This window comes from Pinus tabuliformis, chromosome 2_2 (assembly GCF_031772625.1).
Source record: "Pinus tabuliformis cultivar Carrire ecotype Pingquan chromosome 2_2, CPIR1, whole genome shotgun sequence".
Classification (NCBI taxonomy): Eukaryota; Viridiplantae; Streptophyta; class Pinopsida; order Pinales; family Pinaceae; genus Pinus; species Pinus tabuliformis.
The window spans coordinates 134,081,206-134,105,609 of record NC_142300.1 but is presented as its reverse complement, the minus strand read 5'-3'; positions in this window follow the sequence as shown (position 1 = coordinate 134,105,609).

Sequence of the window (24,404 nt, the reverse complement as noted above, 5' to 3'; positions counted from 1 at the left end):
CATTTTACAAACGTGAAAGATATTTTTATCAATTATATTCTAAGGAAAAAATACCTCCTTCAGTTTATGCATGAGTATTATTATTTGAGATAAATTCCCAAACTACACTTACAACGGGAGAGTTATTACACTTCTGGACAACTTGACTTCAAGACAGATTTTCAGAAATTTGGAGTAGGTGTTGGTAGTTCTTAAGGACTCTATTATGTAGCAGACATCCTAAGATTTCTAGTGCTACCTTTAGATTGTGATTGGGATTAGTGGAATACATCCAAAAGTGATTTGCAAGTTGGTGTTGCACTTTTGTAAGAGACACCCCGCATTTTTGGAGTGACCCTGGGAAAATCAATTTTTCTCCCTGCTGGAGTGTCCAAAGTATATTCTTGAGGAGTCCATCTTGTAGCAGACTTCAAGATATTTCCAAGGAGCTATCACATTTTTAATTTGGAGTAGTTTAAGTCCTCCAAAATTGGGTTACAAGTTGGCGATGCACTTTTGTGAACTGTGTTGTGCTTCTGGAGGTGGCGCTATGCTTCCATGAACTGTGCTATGCTTCGCTTATGATGGAGTAGCCTAAAAATCACCCAAAATCACCCAAATTTCAAATTTGAGCTTGCATTCCTACTTCTTGCTCCTCTAATCTTATTCAAAATTAATTATCATCCTTTTTCTCACCTTTTTCCTTTGGCAAGGTAAATGCACATGTGAGTCTTCTTCATATAGGGTTTATGTGAAATTTTCATGCTGCAAGGCTAGTGTAATTGATGGGTTTGGTTAATTATGACATTGAAAACTTGTAAATTTTTCAACTCATACCTGTGCACATGTATAAATCACCCTTTAATTCACTAATTAACTTATCGACCCTTGGATTACCTCACCCTTACATAAACCCTAGCTCATACCTATCATTTTGGGAAAATTTCCTTGCAGGACTATTTTTCAATTTCTCCTAATCATTTCTTTCCCTCATTTCACTCCATTCAAACTTCCTAAGTTTCTTACAACCCCTATTCACCTCCCAAAATTCCCCTACCATGATTTCCTTTCCCCAATCCCATCATTTCATCATTTCACTCATTCCTCACTGTTTTTCCATTTTCCTGTTATCTAGGGTTTCTATCATAATCGAGGGAGATTCTTCACCATCAGAAAGGATAAAATACCATAAAGGAGGTAAAATACTAAGATATGAACCTACCAACTGCAATGAAATCAACTCATCGCCATTCATCAAGCATTGTTTTGAAAATTTCAACTCTCTAGGGTTTTGTCAAAGGGTAGGTGAACTGGGTTTCCATGAACAACTAACTGATTGGATTGCCACCAATCTATTAGGGGAAAGGGACATCATAGCAGGGGTTGAATTTACATCTTTAGTAGCTGTCATTTCTCTTACCACAGGGATACCTGATCACAGAGAGTACTAGTTTAAAGGCATGAGCGTGGACCTTGAAAATTACAGATCTTTCTTGAAATCACCCTACAAAGAGGCCCATTCAACATCATCCCATTTAGGTACCTGTTGGATAAATATGCGCCATTGATTAAGGTTTTAATGAAGTTTTTCGCCTGTGAGGGAATATTTTCTAGATACTATGTAGATCACATCATGATTCTAACGCATTTCACAGCTCTAAAACCTCTCAACATGTGTAATTATATATGTAGAAGCCTTATTAAAATGTCTAAGAAGGTACAACTAAAAGGCAAAGAAAACTACCGTAGTATTTTTCATCACAACTTGATAAAGATTTTAGTTCTCCACCAGCTAGCAGGAAAGAACATGACATTGGATTCATTCATAGAAACAACTTTACAATGGTATGAAACTACTTTTTCAGTTCATCATCAAGACATTCAACATAGAAAGTGGAGGTAGGATCATCAAGCAAGTCAGTGGAGGTTCCCAAGGCACCTAGATCTGAGGTGACCAAAATGTATCAAAGAGGAAAAAGGCTTGTATTTACATCTCAAGTAGAGAAAAGGGCCAAGCCTTCTACATGAGAAAAATAAGGATCACATGTACATGATGAAGACCTAATTAAACATGAGTTTGAATTGGTGGACTTGGAAGAAAGAAATGAACCTTCAAACATGCAACAGGTTATCAAAGAGAAGGATTCTCAAATCAAAGAATTCATGGACAATATGTGAAGAGCAAGGTTCGCCATCTCCTTCCTTGAGTAGGAAAACAATCAGCTTAAGGCTAAGCAACTCATCATGGAGAATGGGAAATATAAGGTGTTACACCAAGGAGGCAAAGGAAAAATAGTGTTGGATCCTAGTGAATGTGAGGAAACTAAAAAAAAAGTTAGGAAAAAGAGGCCAAGGACCAAGGGACTCAAAAAGGCATTGAAAGAGGAGAAAGGACATAATATGCTAAATGAAAACCTAGACATGGAGGACATAATTGCCTTGGAGATCAATGAGGAGAGAGAGTATTGGATAAGTAAGGTCAATGAAAAATTCGAACAGCTTCTTGACAAATCCCACAGGGATAATCAAATATTGAGGCACATGTCACATCATTATCAAACCATAAACATGATATCTGACATCAAGCTCAAGCAGTTGAAAAATAAGCGAAAGGAAACCCTAAAGGAAAAAATGAGAGGGATAACTTGGAGATTCTTATTGAAGCATCTATTAGGACATGTCATACCTCATTTTTCATTTTGTGACCAATTTTGAAGGTTTTTTGAGCATTTTTTATTTTTGAGAATTTTTGTGCCAAATTCAGAAATTGGGCTAGTCACAAGGCGTTGTGCTTTTTCCTTAGGGCTCGAAATGACTAGTGGCTGACATTTTTGGAAAGATAATTACCTCCTCTCAAAACTAATTTCATCATATTTCTCAGTGAGGGATCAAATTTTGAGAAAAAAGGAGAAAAATGGGTCAAACATCATCATTTTGCCACTCTTTTTGACAGGCATTGCGCTTCTGGAGACACCATGGGAGAATGCGTTTTTGAAGGCCTTCCCATGGATAATTTAAAAAAATTCAAGGTGTTATGGAAATTTTAATAGCAAGGCTAGTTGAAAATTCTCTCAGATCTCAATTTGGACTTCAGGAAGGCACCTAAACGTGGGCTCAAAGTTGGCACTGTGCTTCTACAAATTTATGAATTTTATTTAGAATTTCACTGTGTAATTTCCCAGTTTTTCAGTTTGACTTGGTCAAAGTCAAAACTCAGGATGTAATTGAAGTAGTTCAAGGTTAGATGATGTAATCATGAATAAATATACATCATATTTTGTTTTTATGGTTAACTATGCCTCATAAAAGAAGTAAAATTCAAAACAAAGTCTAAGAGAAAAGTTTGTATTTGACCTTCTCACTCTCACCTATTGGTTGAGAGAATATTGGAAATAGTTCCACCACCTAGGAATTCAAATCCTAAAGGTGGGGAATTTTTTTGATTGATTCTATATGTATCATTTGCTCATTCAAAGAGAGGGCTTGGTACCTTATGTTCTCCTACAGCTAATACAGGATCAATTGCAGCTATATTTCAGGAATACTTGTTCAGTGAGTCTATGGTGTTATTTTCTTTCATATCAGCTTCTAATTGATGAAATGATATTCCTTTTCATGCTTTATCTTCTTCCGATGATTTTTCTTGCAATTATATAGACATAATTCTTAGATTTAAGCTCTGTTTATGTGGAAATCACGCTTGTGATTCGTTTCTTCTAAGACTAATGAATTCATGGTTTCACATGCTCATTATGTTCCCTTAAACTCTTATAACTACACTAAATTGAAAACAATTTAAGTTCACCATAACCCACTGATATCTAGCTCCTCTTTATGCCTGTCACTGCATACTTGAAACCTTGACCTAATTATATGTTCTAATCCCTAGTTCAGCAAACCTAAAATCCCTAAATTTTCAAATACTCAAACAAGACTTATACATCTAGCATAAAATCCATTTCTTTTCTAGTTATTCGTTGATAAATCCTTAGAAATATCCCTCTTGTTATAGACATTTTTGTGCCTTACAGCATTTAGCATGAAATGTCCATAATCTAAGGGATCCAAAGTCCCTAAACATGTTGTTCCTACCCCTAGAGGAACAAGGCTAACAAACCACAACAATTCACAAAAGTTCTCCACTTGAAACTGCTAAAAAAGAAGTCAATTCAGGATCATGTCAACTGCTCCATTGACCATCTGCGCTGAATGTCAGTGGCTCCACTGTCTACCTGCGTTGAATGTCAACTCCAACACTAGCTACCTATGCTGAGCGAGTTTGGACAAGTGGCAGACTCATTCCTCAAGGTGTCAATGCTCTGGAAGCTTCCAAAATGACACTTGCCTCAGGGAATTCGACTGGTGATGAGTAATAGGTTCCAAATCTCCATGTGGAAGCAAGAACATCCAAGTGGACTCAAGAACTGATAGAGGGAGAGGACACTAGTCAGATCTCAAGCTGACTCATCCTCTCTCCAAACATCTATATATGGATCTCTCCTCCATGAGATCTAGAGGCTGGAATTTTGTTATTGTAAAGAATTGTTGTTGGTTTGAGACTGGAATCATTGGGAGCTTAATGCTTTGAAGGGGCTGAAGATAGGAATTCCATTTGCTGGGAAGGAGATGCTGGATTGGAGCCCTCTGGGTTGTATCTCTTCCTGAACCTTTGTGTTATAGACATTTTTGTGCCTAACAGCATGAAGCATGAAATGTCAATAACCTAAGGGATCCAAAGTCCCTAAACATGTTGTTCCTGCCCCTAGAGGAACAAGGTCAGCAAACCACAGCACTGAAAATCAGTTCTCCACCTGAAAACACTCAAAAACAAGCTATTTCTGGATCATGTCAGCTGCTCCACTGAGCATCTGCGCTGAATGTCAACTGCTCCACTCTGTACCTGCGCTGAATGTCAAAAGAAATGAAGGCTACCTGCGCTGGGCGAGATTGGCCAAGTGGCACAGTCATTCTGCAAGGTGTCAAATGCCCAGGAAGCTTCCAAAATGACACTTGGATCAAGGAATTCGCCTTGTGATGAGTAAGAGGATCTAGATCTCCAAGTGGAAGCAAGAAACTCCAAGTGGACTCAAGAACTGAAGTATAACTGAAGTGGGAGAGGACACTAGTCAGCTTCATATCAGTCTCAAGTTGACTCATCCTTTCTCCAAATCTCCTATATATAGAGCTCTCTCATGAGGTCTAGGGAGGCTGGAATTTTGTGCAAGTAAGGAAGTGCTGTTGGTTTGAGTATAGAACTATTGGGTGATTGCTTTGAAGGAGGTGAAGAGGAGATTTCTTTCTGCTGGGAGGTGTTGCTGGATTGGGCCTATTATGGTTGTAACACTCTCAGAACTTTACCTCTTCTATTAATAATGTATTTGAGGTTCTTCTATATGCATGTATCTCTATGGTGAATTGATGCTTGTATATTTGATTTATTCTAATCCCTGAATCAGTTATGGATGTATGCATCTTGTAGTTTCTTTTCCTTGTGCTTTTACAGGATCTTTGTGTAGCTGGGCCGGTGAAAGAGCAAGGAGCTAGGAGCAAGCAGCAAAGAGGGAAGATTGGATCAACCATTAGCGGAAGATAACGGTTAGTGGATCCCTTTTCTCTTCTCTCTCTCATCTCATAAAGAAGTAATCTTGAATAGCTTTGCATTCAGTTGTTGCTGAGGTACTATCACCCTTAGAGTGGGATAGGGTCATTCCGTATTGGATACTTTTCCCAACAACAAATTGGCGACTCCGCTGGGGATCGTGTCTTGTTGGTTGTTTGTGTTTTTGCTATTCATTTCATAAACAAAAGGAGTACCGAATCGAACTGTGTTTGAATCCTTCAAATACAAAGTAGAGGGCAGCTACTCTAGCTCAGTTTCTGGGCAAGTTTATGATTTGAAGAGCTGATCCACAAGGACTCTAATAAGCTCTTAGTGATAGCTTTTCATCCTCCTTGTCATCCCTTAGTGTGTCCTTGACTGATAGCTTCTGATTTGAGCAAAAACTATGAATTTTTGAGCAATCTGTGACCCGGAAACCACCAGAAACGAAAGTTTCGTTCTTCAGTGCAGGCTGTACAAAGGCTGTCTGCATTTCAGCGCAGTTCCCGAAGGGGTTACCTGCGCTGAAGGTCAAACAGGCAGTGTTCCACCTGCGCTGGACCAGTCCTGCCTTGTGCTGCTGAGGTTTCCTGCTGTTTCTTGCCCTGTTTTCACTCTTGTTTTTGCTGTTTGTTACCAGTCATTGTGCCTATCTGAAACCAACTTTCCTTGTCACTATTCCACCTCGGTTGTATAAAGAAACCGTGTTTGTTCTTTGTGTATTTCTTGTACATTTACAGTTTCCCATAACGAAAGTGAACTAGTCTTGTTGTGGCCTCTTAGATCTAGACCTGTGATAAAGTGTCGTTTTGATCTTAAGAGTTAGTTTGTTTGCTGTTCATAGTTGATTGAGCTTTTGCTTTCGTCATTTGGTTTGAGTTTATATATTTCTAGTGTCGAAACAAGTAAATCTTAAGGTGTCTTTTGATTTTGGACAAGCTTGTTTGCTTTCACTTGAAATTGAATTCAAAATTATACAACAGCTTTCTTTTTGCATTACACCAACATTAAGAAAGAGAAAAGAAATACCTGCATCTTTGCATTTTGCATATAAGTTTGTATGTTGATTTAGGAAAAAGTGCATTAGCGAGTGCTCTTTGATCTGTGTGAAAATATTTTGTCTCTCTTTTCCCTCAGTAGTTAAGGTTTTCATAAGTCGAAAAGATTGAAAAATCTTGCTTCTCATCTTAGACTGCATTTAGGAATTTGTATCAATACATCTCATGGTGAACCTTGAAAGGCAAACTTTAAAAAGATCAACTTAAAATATATTGAATGAACCTAACAACGCTTTGAAACATAACGCAAACATCTATAGGTCTAAGCTAGAGACGTGTTCCGGCGTCGTTAAACGTAGTGACTGTCGATCTCGACGAAGGTGGGTGATTCCTCCTGAGAGTCGGTGGCACTAATACGGACTTGTGCTCCCACGTACCGTCGCGTATATATTGGGAGACCCCTATAGGAATAAATCCTTTATCCAATAGGAAACCGTGTCGGCCGCCCTACTGATCGCAATGCAGTGAACACAACATTCACGAAGATTGACCACCCGTACCGTAAAACGTATTATGTGGTTTTGCGAAAGGTTTGGCACACCCTCTGCCTAGATCTCCAGAGCAGTTTCTTTTGGCCTTTTTCAAACTCTATAACTGAAAAATTCCAACCGAGCATTTGTCACTTCGGGCTCGTTAATACATCGAAGGAGACTAGAGTCATCTTTAGCTTTTTCTCGACTCTTAAAAAGTGAAAAAGCAAGTTGTGTCTAAAAGCGTCTAATAAAATTCATTCAATTCGGAAACACAAATTTCCCCTTTTAATATTTTAGTTGATCGAGTAATCCGCAATCGTGGAAGAAAGTCAATTGAAACCCCATCATTCGCGGAGGCTTACGAGTCAACCGTCTTTGTCCCCAGAATCAAAAACAGTACGGGCAAAGCGAACTCATTTAACCGGTTCAAAATCTCCTTTGAAAGTTAGAACAAGTGTTCCAACTGCATCTGAGGTTCCGGTTACTCCTTACATTTCTGGAAACCCTGCCTCTATAGAGGAAGTTCAACAGCCACAGAAAGACAGTAATACTAATCCTAGTCTGGGGGCAAATACTTGTGTAACTGAACAAGTTCCATCTGTAACCGGTCCAGAAAGTTTTGTTCCTCAAACAACTGTCGCTGTCGAAGCAACCACTTCTTCGGCACCAGAAATATTTTACGGACCTGACGGTCTTCCTCTTCCACCGGGTTTGATTGCGATAGAGGAAATTGCAGAGGATCCGCAAGCAGGTACTCCAACTCATTTTGGAGTAGGGGTCACTCTCTTTCCTTCATCAGAGGTTAATCCGCCACAAGTGGAAGTCCCTGTAGAATTGCTAGGCAATCTATTGGATAGACTTAAAATGTCTGAACAACCGTCATCATCTAGGACTGTGTCAAATGACACAGTGACAGCAGAAGCCCCTGCCGTCACTCCAACGATGTTTGCCGGCACACTAGCTGTCCCAACTAGCTCTCAACAGCTAGAAGGAGTTCACCAAGGGACTATCTCGATAGTATGGTCTGTTCCAGTTTGTTCATCCGGAATAATACCCGGTAATTCTTATGTTGAAACTCGATAGATTGATCCTCATGGAGGTCAATTTGGGCCATCTAGTCCTCAAGGACTAACAATCCCTCTGAGTTCCGGATTGCTACCATATGGGGGGCAGTATGCCCTTTCGTTACCTCCTCCGGGAGGATATCCATATGGCAGTTCTCAACAATATTCAGGTTATACTGGAATTGCATCAAGTAGTTGGGTACCTATGCTACCTCAACAACCAAGGATTGTATATTCTATGCAACAGTGTGTACCTGTGACGGACATCCCAACCACACCGGCTATTGTAACCGTGTCGCAAGTTCAAGCGATGCCTGTTACATGTCAACCTCAGATCTCTCAGGTTGTAATGCAATAGTCGCTTGACCATGGGTCACAACCACAATCACCAACTGGTGGGACGACACAAGTACAAACGGGTACAATTACCCCACACCTTGGTCCAATGGTTAGCATGGCGCAACAGAACATGGCGTCACAACCATGGCTTGTACAATACCAACAACTGCAGTTCCAGCAAGTGTACCAAGGTTCTGAGCATCAGATCTTTGTGAATAATGGACAACCGTATATCCAAAACGGTCAAAACCAACCACTTTACAGTGGTCAAGTCCACCAACCGTATCAGTCATACCAACATCAATTACATTATGCTGGTATGCAAAGGCCCACTGCTCAAGCGATTCCATCGTACCCTGGTTACGCTTCGCCTAACCTGAATCAACAATTACCATTCGTGGCAACTTTAGAGTTACCCGATTTACACCGTTTAACCAACGATCTGATTGCTTATGCCCCTTGGTGGCCAGCGATTCCTCATAAACTTCCATCTGACATTCCTAAATTCAATGGAAATCCAGGTGAAGACCCGTCGAATCACGTGATGACTTTTCATCTGTGGTGTTCGTCGAACACCCTTAACGACGATTCGATAAGACTTCGCCTTTTTCAGAGGACATTGACAGGTCCAGCGGCTAAATGGTATATTGAATTGCCAAGAGCCTCTTTCGACAATTTTAGTTCCCTAGCCACGACTTTCTTAACCCACTTTCAATTACCGATAAGGTATGAAATGGGAACATAAATATTAACCAACTTCAAACAAACAACTGCTACCCATATATCCGATCATATACATGAGTGGCATCATCGTCGTAGGATGGTGAAAACATATGTTCCCGATCAGCTATTAGCTGAATGGTTCATAAAGTCGTTACTTCCGGCTATTACGGAAGATGTGGCCAAGGGGGGAGTCGTAACAGAGGAGCAAGTTATTGCTCGTGCACAATATTTGGACTTAGTTTATACTTAGTCCGGCACACTCTATGACAAAATACCTGACGCCCCTAGACCAGAGTTTTCAATTCCTCCTCCTCCTAAATCAAACAGTGACTCTCATGCCGGTGACGGCGTGATTGGCACGGCAAACGCGAAATCGATAAAGGCTTCGTCAAAGAAAGCCCGTAAGAATTCGGATCAAAATGAAAAAGAAGAAATTCTTGCTTCGGAAGTAAATGCCGTATCAGAAGATAAAGGCAAAGAAACCAATCAACCAGGAAGCAAGAAGAAACAAAACAAAGGGAAGAAGAAGAAACAAGGTGAGTCATCCCCTGGAAAGAATTCTTCAAACCCTCCTGGCAAAGGAAAACAAAATTATCCATGTCTAATATGTGATGATAAGGATCATAACACAAAGAATTGCCCATTCAAAGCTGAGTTAAAGAGGTTCTTTAAAAGTTCCCAAACATCAGCTGTGTTAACTGATCCATTTCCCAACCCAGGACAAAATCTGGTTGATAATGGAAATGCTTCCCCGTCGCAAGTCCTTATGTTGTCGGTTTCGAAACAGCAGAATGATGCTTTGATTTCGACAAGGAACAAAGATTATGGGAATCCTCAGGTGTCGAACGAAAAAGGTAAAGATCAACCAAGTAGTTCGACAACAACTTCGACAGAAGTTGTAACGCCCACCATCCCTGAACTAACAATAAAACCGCCGAAAGGTGTAGTACACAAGTCGACATTTAATCCTCGCGCCAGAGCAGCGCAGCATTATAATATAGTGGAAGATTTGGCCCAATCGCCATCTGCTATGTCGACTCTTGAAGTGCTACAAAATTGTCCAACCCAAAGGCAGGCGTTGTTATTAGCAATTGGTGGGGTTGATCCTAAGGACTCAAATCTTGTATCCTTTGATCACAAGGGATATGATCCTCAGTTACCAGCTCAGCTAGCTTTCCTTATTCAAGTGAAAGCACTCAACAAAACTGTTCATAGAACAATAATTGATGAGGGAGCCTCGACATGTATTATGTCAATGAGTTGCTGGAAAACTTTAGGATCTCCAACCTTGTCGCGATCTTCGACAACATTAAAAGCTTTCGACGGAAGGACTTATACCCCTTATGGTATCCTTAATAACTTGAAAGTTGAACTAGGAGGAAAAACAGTAGAAATTGATGTAGAAGTCATTGATGGAAATCTTGACTATAACATCCTACTGGGTAGACCATGGATTTATGCCATGGCAGCTGTCGTGTCGACTTATTTTAGGAAGATCGCATTCCCGTTTGAAGGAGGGATTACGATCGTCGACCAACAGAATTTCCTCCCTAATGGTTCACAAGTTACAGGAAGCATTCCCATGATCCATGAGAGCAACCATTCAATTCAAGATATCGGAGTAGGATTATTGAAAGACCCCACATTGATGGGAACTTTCGCGCTACCACCTCCTATTTATATAGGAAATGTACCGTTTGTAGCAACCTGCAACATGATATCTTCCACGAAGGTCAACATGGATCATTCAATGGTTTTGCCCCCAAGCCCTTTAGAAATATTGTAGCAATCAATGTTTCAAGCATGGGAGGCGAGCCCAAATCAACGCTCGTCAAGCGTTTGGGTAGATAGAACTAGAGAATATGGAACCCCATTAGATCCTTGGTCGAAAGTACATGGGACTGACGAAGGAATCTTACAACCAATGATGATTGAGGGGGCACCATGGAATGATCACCACCATCGTTCCCTTCTTCCGGAATATGAAGAAGATACTCAAAGTGATCTTTATCACCCTTCAGTATTTGAGTTCCTAAAAAATACTGTAAATACGGTGGATTCCGAGCGAAACCTATCCAATATTGAAGAGACTATAGCCATAAATATCTCGACCAAAACAGATGTTGTAGAAAATATTTATGTCGGCAAAGGTTGTTCCCCTTTAGAACTGGAAATATATAACGTTCTTTTTCGCGAATTTAGAGATGTCTTTGCATGGTCATATGATGAAATGCCAGGCATTGACTCGAGTATCGTTGAACATGAAATTAAAATGTATCCTGATGTCAAACCAGTAAGGCAACGACTTCGGCAGGTGCACCCGAAGAAAGCCACTGCCATTAAGGCGAAAGTTGAAAAACTCCTCCATGCTGGGTTCATCTACCCGGTTCCTCTAACCGATTGGGTATCGAATATTGTACCTGTTATGAAAAAACAAGGGACGATTAGAGTGTGTGTTGATTATAGGGATGTAAACCAAGCTTGTCCAAAGGACAACTACCCTACACCCTTCATCAACCAGATAATTGATGAATGCACCGGATGTGAAATTTTTTCATTTATGGATGGATTTTCCGGGTACAATCAAATAAATATCCACCCACAGGACCAGTCAAAGACTGCATTTATTTGTCCGTGGGGCACATTCGCTTATCGAAAATTACCCTTTGGTTTAAAGAACGCAGGGGCGACGTTTCAGAGGGCAATGAATTATGCCTTCCATGACATCAAGAACATTGTTCAACCTTATCTCGACGATCTTCCGGCTCATTCGCGAAAGCGGACTGATCATCCGCAGCATTTAAGAGCGATTTTTCTACGTTGCCGACACTACAAGATAAGACTCAATCTGCACAAATGTGTGTTTTGCATCGGTTCTGGTCATTTACTTGGCTTTGTAGTCTCTAAAGATGGGATTCGTCTCGACCCCTGCAAGGTTCAGGCAATCATTAATTTGCCTCCACCTTCAAATTTGCTTCAGATTCAGAAACTCCAAGGGAAAGCAAACTTTCTGAGGAGGTTCATTCCAAATTACGCAGAACTTGCTAAGGGTTATACAAGTCTATTGAAAAAGGATGTACCTTTTGTCTGGGACCATGTGGCGCAAGCTTCCTTTGATGCTCTGAAATATTGTCTAGTAAAAGCATCATTAATGTACGCCCCAGACTATCAAAGAGATTTTAACCTGTATCTAGCTGCAGCAGATACAACCATTGCGATGGTTTTAGTTCAAGAAGTCGATGGAATAGAACATCCTATCTATTATTTAAGTAAAAACTTAAACGATACAGAAAGTAAATATTCTTATGTTGAAAAACTAGCGCTTGCAGCTGTTCAAGCGATTCAAAGGTTTCGACATTATGTCCTCTTTCGGAAAACTACCATCCTGTCAGATTACAACCCCATGACTTATATACTGTCACGACAGCTGCTGGGGGGCAAATATTCAAAATGGATAGCGATCCTTCAAGAGTTTGATCTGTAATTTGTGAAATCCAAATCAAAGAAAGCTCTAGTTTTCGCAGAATTGTTGTGCGATCTCCCATCATCGTCCAACGATGAAACATCAGAAGAGTCAATCGTGGACGAAAGTTTGTTTCTGATATCTGTAAGCGATGAGTGGTATGGAGATATCATAGTTTATCTCCAAACCCAAAAGTTCAGGCCTAACACCTCTCGCTCCGAAAAAAACGTATACGATACCAAGCAAAAGACTACATGATCGTCGGTGATACACTTTACCGTCGTGGTATTGATACAGTTCTGAGGAGGTGCCTTACCCATGAGGAGGCCGAAAAAGCCCTGAATGATTGTCATTCAGGCGTGTGTGGGGGGCATCAGTCTGGATATGCAACAGCACAAAGAATCTTACGAGCAGGATACTTCTGGCCAACCATGTTCAAAGATTGCATAACCGCAGTCAGAAGTTGCCATGCTTGTCAAATCTTTGATAGCAAAACCAGACGACCACCCGCACCTTTACAGTCGATAGTTGCTGTTGGGCCCTTCGCCAAGTGGGGCATCGATTTCATGCAATGTAACCCCACCTCGACCGGGGGGCATGGGTATATTATAGTCGCTGTTAACTATTTTACCAAATGGGCCGAGGCGATGCCTACATTGGATAACACTGGTGAAACAGCTACCCTTTTCTTTTTCAATCATGTAGTCGCCAGGTTCGGCGTACCACAGGCTATAGTCACAGATCATGGGTCGCATTTTCGCAATCACATGATGGTCGAATTAGCTGCCAAGCTAGGGCTATCTCATGACAGCTCTACCCCATATTATCCGCAAGCCAACGGACAAGTTGAGGTAATCAACAAGGTCCTGAAGTGTATGTTGCAAAGGATGATCGGGGTTCATAAAAGAAGATGGCACCTAATCCTGTACTCAGCTTTGTGGGCTTACCGGACCTCGGTAAAGAACGCAACCGGGTTCACACCTTTTCAATTGGTGTATGGCCTGGAAGCAGTCTTACCAATCCAGTGCGAAATTTCATCACTTAAACTCGCAATCGACCTCCTCCCCGGAACTTCAGAAGAAGAGGCTCGTTTCTTGGAATTAATCCAGTTGGATGAAACCCGTCGTGACGCCGCTTTGGCTAATGAAGCTCATAAGAAACGAGTCAAGGCTCAGTTTGACAAAAATGTCAAACCCCGTGTCTTCTCAGAAGGTGATTTGGTCTTGCTTTATGACCAAGAATCCGATAAATTGGGAGCAGGTAAATTCAAGTCCTTATGGATGGGCCCCTATATTGTTAAAAGGGTGTTAGCAAAAGGAGCCTACGAGTTAATGGATTACGATGGAATTCCACTGGCGCAGCCCCGCAACGGGTTGTACCTCAAGCGTTACTATGCTTAAATAGTAACCTGTATGCTTTTGTTGTATTTTGTTTTCGCTAAAGTGTTTGTTCTGGTCGAGTGATCCGCCTTTTTCGTTCGTTGCAGATGTCAAACCTTATGGAGACATGTGTTGGATATGCCGACGGGGCGAGTCGTAGTTTGCGGAACCTGTCCTCCGCAGCCTGGGCCATTTTTGATCCAAGCGACGAGTTAGTAAGTTTCAGAGGTGTATGTATTGGGCAATCAACGAATAACATCGCTGAGTATAGCGCGTTGATAGAACTACTCTCTGATGCCATCACACGTGGCATACGCCAACTAATTGTCAGGCTAGACTCACAGCTCGTAATACTACAACTCAATGGTATATATTTTGTTCGCAATCCAGCTATTTATCGCATGTTCCTAAGGGTTAAGATCTTGGAAAGACGATTTGATTCAATTCAATATCAACATATTTCAAGAAACTTAAACACATTAACTGACTCATTAGCAAACTATGTGTTAGATAGACATTTGCAACATTTATAAAAAGGACACATCATAAAAAATTGTACATATGGATCACGTAAATCAACCAGAATAAAACCCGAAAATCAAAATATATAAGTTGTTTATATAAGTTCATACATAATGTTCTGTAACCAAGACAAAATTGGTCATATGACCTAAAAACTCAAAAAGATGCTAGGGGGCACCCTAGCCTAGTGGTTCTCATGATAGTACGTCACGGCCTGTGCAATCATGCGCAAGAGACGAGTCCATCGTCTAGGCACACCAATAGTATGCCGCTGCATCTGTAAAGGTAACTCGTCAATCTGTACATCCGGAAGACCACGAGTAAGGCTCTCAACCTGTTCCTGCACAGCTGTAAGGGTCTCAGTATCGTCAAGATCGCGAATAACAACTCTCCTAGCAGGCTCCCCTGCCGGGGCAGCAGCTGGCGATCTCGGACGAACTGCGGGACGAACAAGACCAATATCTGCATGCACCCAAGAGTACAATTAAAAGTCTTGATAGAATAAAGCACAACAACATTATGAATAAGAACATTAAACAGTAATATGGTCAAAGAGTTTACCAATGGCACCCCACTGCTCGCCGTCCGGTAGCACCAAATCCGGATCACCTCGGAAATCCATACCCACATATGGATACTCAGAAAACGCCATCTCCTGGTGCTCGAACCACCTAAAGAATGCCTCAGTAAAAGTAATCTGAGGTTGACCTGCATGCCTAGACATGTGGTCAACCCACCTCTGCATGCGTGGCTCGGTCAGAGAAGGCAAGCCAAGTATGATGTACTGGGGCTGCATCAGTGGGATTTTCTCCAAGGGGGAAGAGGCACCTCCAGAGCTCCAACAAACCAAATGCAAATGAAATGGTAAATGAGAGGTAAAAACACCTTTTAATGGCTTTTTACATAGTTTAAAGTGAAATATTAGGGTTATAATCTCATTTTCATGCAAATATTATTCATTTCTAACAAAGTTTGTTGCAGCAATTGAAAAAGCAGTACTATATTTGAAAAGAGAAAAGCTAGTAATGGTAAAAAATCAAAATGTGACCATATAATCGAGCAGTTTTACCGCGGAATTTATGCTCGTTAAAAAATAGAAAAGCGAGATCCGAGCAGTTTTAGCGTCATAGTTCATGCTCGTTAAAAAATAAACATAAGCTTTTGAGCAGTGTTTTGGCGCGTTCAAGCTCATTAAAAAATGAACCCATCTCGGTAAATAACCATTGTGATCGTAAATTTGTTAGCCATAAAAGCCTTGCTCGTGTTTTCACCCACCACCTCCATTCTATTTGGCCTACCGTTCACCTCCATATGATTGTTTACCCATTTTGAGGAACAGCTGCGAAGAGTGATTTCACCTAGCCATCCTTGTGACACTGCCGTGATTGGAAAATTCCAACCTGTACCTGGAATCTGCTGCTATCCCTGTTTATCACTCGTTCCTCAAAAGACGAGTCTTCTTTGAGCTCTTTTCTCCTGACTCGTAAAATATGAAAAGTTTGCCGAGTTTTGGCCTTCCATCTCGTTAAAGTGACCGGAAGAGCTATCCCTCCTCTAGATTTTAATCTTTTTGGACCTGAGGGATTATTGCACAAAAAGGTCGAGCGCTTGTTTTATTCGGCTCGTTAAAGTAATCGAAAACTCATCCCTTCTGTATTGTTTTATACTTTTTCGGACTTAAGGGATTAGATGACGAAAAAGGAATTTTGGAGTTAACTTTCTGTACCTTTTCAGACTCTGTAAAAATGAAAAGGACCGAGTTTTCCTTGTCGTTAGACTCGTTAAAATGATTAAATAGCGACAAACTTGTCTTTAGACAAGAACGAGTTTCCCTATCGCTAAGCTCGTTAAAACATAGCGATGGGCTTGCCGAAAGGGCAGGTTATAGAACAAGCATATGTTATCCTCCTCAAGCTTGACAAAAATAAAGAGGTACTGGTCAGAAATGACTGGGGAAAAATTGGGAGAACCTCAAAGCTTTAATGGTAGCAAGTCGCTCTTGAACATGACACTTTGTCCTCCGTATCACATCGGGTTGCGTTGTTTCATTCACCGGTCTCATCACCATGGTCCTCGCCAAACCATCCACATTTGGGGTAATTCTACCGATCCATCACATCAGTGTCGTTATATGTTCAAGAGATGTGTTCAGAAAGAGTCAACCGTGTCCCATCCACTGCCATACATTATCCTTCATCCACCCATGATCGCCACCCTGAATCATATCTCACAGATTGTTTTCACCTCCACTAAAATCAATAGCTCCATTCCGTGTCATTGATGTGGGATTCATTAAGGCCCTCCTTTGACGGATCGCTTCTTGTCGACTTCAGCTCATTATCCAAGAAGTTGATCTAGGAACAAAACCCCCAGTACTTTGAAGCTTGCATGCCTCAATGGCAAGTTTCTCACTTCCGGCGACAGGTATACATCAATGACCTTCGACCGGAAGATTTTGCGTGGTGTTCAACGCCAAGTCCTTTATTCACACCACGTGAATTGTACTGCAGTACCTTGAGGGTCATTGTCATTATTGGTGATTCCTCTCGCGCTTGTTAACGGTTTACATTATTGACCAGTAATCAAGTGATGTCTTTCCATGTTCGACTTCAGCGCAATTCTCACATGGATCGACTTGTACTTAGAGTGAAGATCGAACGAGTTTGAAGACCCCGGATCTAGTTTCATCCATCCGGGCTGCGATATATATATTCAGGATATAAAGACATTTGATATGTACATCATTGCAGCAGATGATCATCCTACTCAAAGGATGATAATTTCAGCAGAGAATTATCAGTCTACCATCAGACGATCGTCTGTTCTATGTACCAAAATGAATTTATAAAGTTGAGCATGGGAATGCCCGCCTCAGCTAGATCATGAAAGCAGAATGAAAAATAATGTATTGTATTGTATTTTATTACAGGGCACCTCTTAGCGATTGAATGAACTTCGGATCCTCCTGATAAAGCATTTCACCCGATAAACGACCTCATACTTTAGGGGGCAACTGTTATAGACATTTTTGTGCCTAACAGCATGAAGCATGAAATGTCAATAATATAAGGGATCCAAAGTCCCTAAACATGTTGTTCCTGCCCCTAGAGGAACAAGGTCAGCAAACCACAGCACTGAAAATCAGTTCTCCACCTGAAAACACTCAAAAACAAGCTATTTCTGGATCATGTCAGCTGCTCCACTGAGCATCTGCGCTGAATGTCAACTGCTCCACTCTGTACCTGCGCTGAATGTCAAAAGCAATGAAGGCTACCTGTGCTGGGCGAGATTGGCCAAGTGGCACAGTCATTCTGCAAGGTGTCAAATGCCCAGGAAGCTTCCAAAATGACACTTGGATCAAGGAATTCGCCTTGTGATGAGTAAGAGGATCTAGATCTCCAAGTGGAAGCAAGAAACTCCAAGTGGACTCAAGAACTGAAGTATAACTGAAGTGGGAGAGGACACTAGTCAGCTTCATGTCAGTCTCAAGCTGACTCATCCTTTCTCCAAATCTCCTATATATAGAGCTCTCTCATGAGGTCTAGGGAGGCTGGAATTTTGTGCAAGTAAGGAAGTGTTGTTGGTTTGAGTATAGAACTATTGGGTGATTTCTTTGAAGGAGGTGAAGAGGAGATTTCTTTCTGCTGGGAGGTGTTGCTGGATTGGGCCTATTATGGTTGTAACACTCTCAGAACTTTACTTCTTCTATTAATAAAGTATTTGAGGTTCTTCTATATGCATGTATCTCTATGGTGAATTGATGCTTGTATATTTGATTTATTCTAATCCTTGAATCAGTTATGGATGTATGCTTCTTGTAGTTTCTTTTCCTTGTGCTTTTACAGGATCTTTGTGTAGCTGGGCCGGTGAAAGAGCAAGGAGCTAGGAGCAAGCAGCAAAGAGGGAAGATTGGATCAACCATTAGCGGAAGATAACGGTTAGTGGATCACTTTTCTCTTCTCTCTCTCATCTCATAAAGAAGTAACCTTGAATAGCTTTGCATTCAGTTGTTGCTGAGGTACTATCACCCTTAGAGTGGGATAGGGTCATTCCGTATTGGATACTTTTCCCAAAAACACTTTGTTATTCATCAATAAAGCTATCTTGGTTTCTCCTATATGCTGATGTATTTTGATGTATAAATGTATTAGTGTATTTGGTTTATTTCTAATCCTAAACTAGTTATGAATGTGAACATCTGTCTTTGTGTAGTGTTCTTCTCTTGTCGCAAGTAGCTGTTCTCTTGTGATCTTGCAGGAAGTTGTAGCTGGATAAGCAAGGAGGCAAGTAGCTGTGAACACCCAAAGAGAAGGGAGATTGGATCGAGGGACAAACGGAAGACACCGGTAAGTCTATTGATCTCTCTTCTTTCACATTTCATAAAGGAAGAAACCAGTGTAGCTGTACTCGTTTGTTGCTAAGGCACTGTCACACCTTAGGTGGATAGGATCATCCTGCATAGGCATTTTTCCCCACAACAAATTGGCGACTCCGCTGGGGAGAATTTGTTTATTCATTTCATTTGTGTTTCTGTCATTTGTTTACTTCATATACTTAACAGCAACAATCGAACTGCATCTTTCCCGGATGCAAAGTAGAAAGTTGTTGCTTTGATCCAGTTGCTAGACTTGTCTATGATCTAAACAATGGATCCACAAATGATTTGATGATCCTTTTGATAGATCTTAGTAGCTTTCAAAGCATCCCTTTGATTATACCTTGCTTGTGTTTCTGATTTGGCCTGAAACTGTTGATTTTTGAGCAATTTGTGACCCAGAACCCAGGAGAAACGAGAGTTTCTCCTTCAGCACAACTGCTGTGAAGGCAGTCTGCATTTCAACGCAGGTCCCGTGAAGGCTACCTGCGCTGAATGTCAAATCCTCAGTGTTGAGGTTGCGCTGAACCAATTTGGCCTTGTGCAACTGGGGTTCTCTGCTCTCTGTTGCCCTGTTTTGATCTCTGTTTTTTGCAGCCTTTAACCAGCATAGGTACCAGTCAGATAACTTATTTTCTTTGCTTAGATTCTGCCTCCTTTTGTACAAAAATACTGTGAGTGTTTTTATGTGTTTATGGCGTCATTTACAGTTTTCCTTTGCATGAGTGAAATAATCATCCTGTAGCCTTTGATTCATATCTGATTGATTGTGATCTTAGAAGAGAGTTCATTGGCTGTTTGCAGATTGATTATAGATTTACTTTTGCTTATTGGTTTGAATTTGTCTCTTTTAAGTGTCAAAACAAGTCTTTATTTCGAAAATCGTTAAGTAGTGTAGTCTCTTCTACCCTCTCTGATTTCGAAAAAGTGAACTTGTTTGTATTGATCATTTAAAAGCAAATTCAAAGTTGTGCAAAAAGCTTTCTTTGTAGGCATCAATACTAAGAAAGCGGAAAACAAACACCTGCATTGTGCATTTTGCATTTGATAGTTTGCATGTTGGATTTAGGAAAAGTGCATTAGAGTGTGCTGATTGCTCTTTGAGAAAAGATGGTGTCTTTTTTTTCCCTTAGTAGCTAGGATTTTCAAAGTTGAAAAGATAATAAAGCTTGCTTATCATCTTTAGACTGCATTTAGGAATTTGTATCATACATCTCGTGGTGAACCTTGAAAGGCAAACTTTAAAAAGATCAACCTAAAATAAATTGAATGAACCTAACAACGCTTTGTAACATAACGCACAACATAGAGGTCTAGGCTAGAGACATGTTCCGACGTCGTTAAGCCTAGTGATTGTCGATCTCGTGGAAGGTGGGTGATTCCTCCTGAGGGACGATAGCGCTAGTACGGATTGTGCTCCCACGTACCGTCGCGTATATATTGGGAGACCCCTATAGGCATATATCCTTTATCCTTAGGAAGCCGTGTCGTCCACCCTACTGATCGCAATGTAGTGAACACAGCATTCACGAAGATCGACCGCCCGTACCTTAAAAAGTATTCTGCGGTTTTATGAAAAGTTTGGCACACCCTCTGCCTAGAACTCCAGAGCAGTTTCTTTTGGCCTTTTTCAGACTCTATAACAGAAAAAGTCCATCCGAGCATTTTTCACTTCGGGCTCGTTAAAACATCGAAGGAGACTAGAGTCATCTTTAGCTTTTTCTCGACTCTTTAAAAGTGAAAAAGCAAGTTGTGTCTAAAGCGTCTAATAAAATTCATTCAATTCGGAAACACCAATTTCCCTTTTTGTATTTTAGTTGATCGAGTAATCCGCAATCGTGGAAGAAAGTCAATTGAAACCCCGTCGTTCGCGGAGGCTTACGAGTCAACCGTCTTTGTCTCCAGAATCGAAAACAGCACGGACAAAGCGAACTCGTTTAACCGGTTCAAAATCTCCTATCAAAGTTAGAACAAGTGTTCCAACCACATCTGAGATTCTGGTTACTCCAAACATTTCTGGAAACCCTGCCTCTATAGAAGAAGTTCAACAGCCACAGAGGGACAGTAATACTGGTCCTAGTCTGGGGGCAAATACTTGCGTTATTGAACCAGTTCCATCTGTAACCGGTTTAGAGAGTCTTGCTCCCCAAACAACTGTCGCTGTCAATTCAACCCCTTCTTCGACACCAGAAATATTTTACGGACCTGACGGTCTTCCTCTTCCACCGGATTTGATTGCGATAGAGGAAATTGTAGAGGATCCGCAAGCAAGTACTCCAACCCATTTTGGAGTCGGGGTCACTCTATTTCCTTCATCAGAAGTTAATCCACCACAAGTGGAAGTTCCTGTAGAATCGCTAGGCAATCTATTGGATAGACTCAAAATGTCTGAACAACCGTCAACATCTAGGACAGTGTCGAACGACACAGCGACAACAGAAGCCCTTGCCATCACTCCAACAATGTTTGCCGGCATACCATCTGTCCCGACTAGCTCACAACCGCTAGAAGGAGTCCACCAAGGGACTATTTCGACAGTGTGGTCCGTTCCAGTTTGTTCATCCGGAATAATATCCGGCAACTCTTATGTTGAGACTCGCCAGATTGATCCATTTGGAAGTCAATTTGGGCAATCCAGTCCCCAAAGACAAACAATCCCCTTGAGTTCCGGATTGCTACCGTATGGGGGGCAGTATGCCCTTTCATTACCCCCTCCGGGAGGGTATCCATACGGGAGTTCACAACAGTATTCAGGTTATACTAGAATTACATCAAGTGGTTGGGTACCTATGCTACCTCAACAACCAAGGGTTGTATATTCTATGCAACAGTGTGTACCTATGTCGAATATCCCGACCACACCGGCTATTGTGACAGTGTCACAGGTTCAAACGTTGCCTGTTGTATGTCAACCTCAGATTTCTCAGGTTGTAATGCAACAGCCCCTTGACCCTGGGTCACAACCGCAATCGCCAACTGGTGGGGCGACACAGGTCCAAACGGGTACAATTACCCCACACCTTGGTCCAGCAGTTAGTATAGCACAACAAAACATGGCTTCACAACCGTGGCTAGTGCAATACCAACAACCACAATTCCAGCAAGTGTACCAAGGTTCTGAGTAGCAGATCTTTGCGAACAGTGGACAACCGTATATTCAAAACGGTCAAAACCAACCGCTTTACGGTGGTCAAGTCCACCAACCGTATCAGTCATACCAACATCAATTACATTATGCTGGTATGCAAAGGCCCACTACTCAAGCGATTCCATCGTACCCTGGTTATGCTTCACCTAACCTGAATCAACAGTTACCATTCGTGGCAACTTTAGAGTTACCCGATTTACACCGGTTAACCAACAATCCGATTGCTTACGCCCCTTGGTGGCCAGCGATTCCTCACAAACTTCCATCTGACATTCCTAAATTCAATGGAAATCCAGGTGAAGACCCATCGAATCACGTGATGACTTTTCATTTGTGGTGTTCATCAAACACCCTAAATGATGATTCGATAAGGCTTCGCCTTTTCCAGAGGACGTTAACGGGCCCAACCGCAAAATGGTATATTGAATTACCTAGAGCCTCGTTCAACAATTTTAGCTCCCTAGCCACAACTTTCTTAACCCATTTTCAATTACCAATAATGTATGAAACGGGAACCGAAATCTTAACCAACTTCAAGCAGACAACTGCCACTCATATATCCGATCATATACATGAGTGGCGTCATCGTCGTAGGATGGTGAAAACATACGTTCCCGATCAGATGTTAGCTGAATGGTTTATAAAGTCGTTACTTCTTGCTATAACAGAAGATGTGGCAAAGGGGGGAGTCGTAACAGAGGAGCAAGTTATTGCTCGTGCACAATATCTAGACTTAGTTTATACTCAGTCTGGCACGCTCTACGACAAAATACCTGACGCCCCTAGACCGTAATTTTCAATTCCTCCTCCTCCTAAATCCAATAGTGACTCTCATGCCGGCGATGGCGTGATTGGCATGGCAAACGCGAAATCGACAAAGGCTTCGTCTAAGAAAGCCCGTAAGAATTCAGATCAAAATGCAAAAGATGAAATTCTTGCTTCGGAAGTAAATGTCGTATCAGCAGATAAAGGCAAAGAAACCAATCAACCAGGAAGCAAGAAGAAACAGGGTGAGTCATCTCCTGGAAAAACGTCTTCAAACCCTCCTGGGAAAGGGAAACCAAATTATCCATCTCAAATATGTGATGAGGAGGATCATTGGACAAGGGATTGTCCCTATAAAGCTGAGCTTAAAAGGTTCTTTAAAAGTTCACAAACCTCAACTATGTTAACTGATCCATTTCCCAACCCAGGTCAAAATCTGGTTGATAGTGGAAATGCTTCCCCGTCGCAAGTGCTTATGTTGTCGGTTTCAAAACAGCAGAATGATGCTTTGATTTCGACAAGGAACAAAGATTACGGGAATCCACAGCTGTCGAACGACAAAGGTAAAGATCAACCAAGTAGTTCGACAACAACTTCGACAGAAGTTGTACCGCCCATCATTCCTGAATTAACAATAAAACTACCAAAGGGAGTAGTACACAAGTCGACATTTAATCCTCGCACCAGAGCGGCGCAGCATTATAACATAGTAGAAGATTTGGCCCAATCGCCATCCGCTATGTCGACTCTTGAAGTATTACAAAATTTCCCATCCCAAAGGCAGGCTTTGTTATCGGCTATTGGTGGGGTTGATCCTAAGGATTCCAATCTTGTACCCTTTGATCACAAAGGATACGATCCTCAGTTACCAGCTCAACTAGATTTCCTTATTCAAGTGAAAGCCCTCAACAAAACTCTTCATCGAACAATTATTGATGAGGGAGCATCTACATGTATTATGTCGATGAGTTGCTGGAAAACTTTAGGATCTCCAACCTTGTCACGATCTTCGACGACATTAAAAGCTTTCGACGGAAGGACTTATACCCCGTACGGTATCCTTAATAACTTGAAGGTTGAACTGGGAGGAAAAATAGTAGAAATTGATGTTGAGGTCATTGATGGGAATCTTGACTACAACATCCTACTGGGAAGACCATGGATCTATTCCATGGCAGCTGTTGTGTCGACTTATTTTAGCAAGATCGCATTCCCATTTGAAGGAGGGATTACGATCGTCGACCAACAAAACTTCCTCCCTAATGGTTCACAAGTTACAGGAAGCATTCCCATGATCCATGGAAGCAACGATTCGCTTCAAGACATCGGAGTAGGCCTACTGAAAGACCCCACATTAATGGGAACTTTCGCACTTCCACTTCCATTCTATATAGGAGAAGTAGCATTTGTAAGAGCCTGCAACATGATATCTTCTACGAAGATCTCAGAAGACGATGTCGAAATGGATCATGCAATGGTTTTGCCCCCAAGCCCTATAGAAGTATTGTAGCAATCAA